This window comes from Ranitomeya imitator, chromosome 1 (assembly GCF_032444005.1).
Source record: "Ranitomeya imitator isolate aRanImi1 chromosome 1, aRanImi1.pri, whole genome shotgun sequence".
Lineage (NCBI taxonomy): Eukaryota > Metazoa > Chordata > Amphibia > Anura > Dendrobatidae > Ranitomeya > Ranitomeya imitator.
Window position 1 is genome coordinate 251294535 of NC_091282.1, and position 2759 is coordinate 251297293.

A 2759-nucleotide genomic window follows, 5' to 3' on the forward strand; every position below is an offset into this window, starting at 1 on the left:
CATTATATGGGGCTCCTGATTCAATATGGATATTCAAAAACACTTAACCTACTGATGGCTCAATTAATTTTACTTTTATTGGTATCTATTTTTACTTTTGACATTTACCGGTAGCTGCTGCATTTTCCACCCTAGGCTTATACTCGAGTCATTAAGTTTTCCCAGTTTTTTGTGGCAAAAGGTGCTATTTTTCTGGTGCATGCCAGTGTTGGCAGTGTCTTTGTCTGTGTTCCTCTTTATATGTATGTTAATGTTGTATCATATATTATATTGGAATAAAATTTGTTTAGTTTTATATTGGGCGTTTGACTTCCTTATAAGTTCTTTTTTGGTTAGATTGATATTGGAAGTGCCATATATCTAGGCCTAGTGCTTCTTTTTGATATATCAATAGTAAAAAGATGGCCACACAGGGTTAATTGTTGTGAGTTCTGTTTTTGGGCTCCCTCTGGTGGTTACTGATGGTACTGGGTGATTTGTGTTCTGCTGTCTCTGGTGTCCACCTGTTCTATTAGGATTTGGGAGTTTCCTATTTAACCGGGCTTTCTTGTCATTTCTTGTCAAGGTTATCAGAGTGTTTTGTTACCTCAGCTTCTGGCTTCAGTAATCTTCAGGACAAGCTAAGTTTTTGATTTTCTTGTTCCACGTTTTGATTTATTTTTGTCTTGTCCAGCTTGCATATAATTGTTTCTTTGCTGCTGGTTGCTCTAGCGGGCTGTAATTGCTCTTCATGTTCCATGAGTTGGAACATGAGTTCAAGTAATTACAGGATGGTTTTTTGAAGGTTTTTTTGCTGACCGCGCAGTTTACTTTTGTATCCTCTGCTATCTAGTTTTAGCGGGCCTCATTTTGTTGAATCTGATTTCATACTGTGTATGTGCCTTCCTCTCATTTCACCGTCATTATATGTGGGGGGCTGCTATTTCTGTGGGGTATTTCTCTGGAGGCAAGAGAGGTCTGTGTTTCTTCTAATAGGGGAAGTTAGATCTTCGGCTGGTGCGAGACGTCTAGGATCAACGTAGGCACGTTCCCCGGCTATTGTTATTTGTGTGTTCAGGTTTAGGGTCGCGGTCAGCTCAGGTTCCATCACCCTAGAGCTCGTTGGTGCTTGTCCTTTTGTGATTCCCTGCCATTGGAATCATGACAGTATAGCCGGCCCAAAATGTTTGGGCTGAAGTAGGAGGAAAAGTAATCTGAGGAAGTTTTTTTTGTTTTTCTCCTCTGAGGTTGCTGCCTAGCCCTAATGGCAGCCTGGCTGATTTTTTTTTTTTTTTTCCTCCTCTTAATCCTTGAATGGCTCTGACCTTAGCTGTTTATCATGGACGTCCAGAGTTTAGCTTCCAGCTTGAATAATCTTGCTGCTAAGGTTCAAAATATACAAGATTTTGTTGTACATGCTCCTATGTCTGAACCTAGAATTCCTATTCCAGAGTTCTTTGCTGGAGATAGATCTAGTTTTCTGAATTTTAGGAACAATTGCAAGCTGTTCCTTTCTTTGAAATCTCGCTCTTCTGGAGACCCTGCTCAGCAGGTTAAGATTATTATATCTTTCCTGCGGGGTGACCCTCAAAATTGGGCATTTGCATTGGCACCAGGGGATCCTGCGTTGCTTAATGTGGATGCGTTTTTTCTGGCATTGGGTTTGCTCTATGAGGAACCTAACCAAGAGATTCAGGCTGAAAAAGCTTTATTAGCTCTCTCTCAGGGGCAAGATGAAGCAGAAATATATTGTCAAAAATTTCGGAAATGGTCAGTGCTTACTCAGTGGAATGAGTGCGCCCTGGCTGCAAAGTTCAGAGATGGCCTTTCTGAGGCCATTAAAGATGTTATGGTGGGGTTCCCTGCGCCTACGGGTCTGAATGAGTCTATGACTATGGCTATTCAGATTGATCGGCGTTTACGGGAGCGCAAACCTGTGCACCATTTGGCGGTGTCTTCTGAACAGGCACTTGAGACAATGCAATGTGATAGACTTCAGTCTAGAAGTGAACGGCAAAACTATAGGCGGAAAAATGGGTTGTGCTTTTATTGTGGTGATTCGGCTCATGTTATATCAGCATGCTCTGAACGCACAAAAAAGGTTGATAAGTCTGTTGCCATTAGTACGTTACAGTCTAAGTTCATTCTGTCTGTGACTCTGATTTGCTCATTATCATCCATTTCCGTCGATGCCTATGTAGATTCAGGCGCTGCCCTGAGTCTTATGGATTGGTCATTTGCCAAGCGATGTGGGTTTAGTCTTGAGCCTCTGGAAGTCCCTATTCCTTTGAAGGGAATTGACTCTACACCTTTAGCTATGAATAAACCTCAGTACTGGACAAAAGTGACCATGCGTATGACTCCCGTTCATCAGGAGGTGATTCGCTTCCTGGTGTTGTATAATTTACATGATGTTCTAGTACTTGGTCTGCCATGGTTACAAACTCATAATCCAGTCCTTGACTGGAAAACAATGTCTGTGTTAAGCTGGGGATGTCAGGGGGTTCATGATGATGCACCTCCGATTTCTATCGCTTCATCTACTCCTTCTGAGGTTCCTGTATTTTTGTCGGATTATCGGGATGTTTTTGAGGAGCCTAAGCTCAGTTCGCTTCCTCCTCACAGGGATTGCGATTGTGCTATAGATTTAATTGCTGGTAGTAAATTTCCTAAAGGTCGTTTGTTCAATCTGTCAGTGCCAGAGCATACTGCTATGCAGGATTATGTTAAGGAGTCCTTGGAAAAGGGACATATCTGTCCATCTTCGTCCCCTTTGGGAG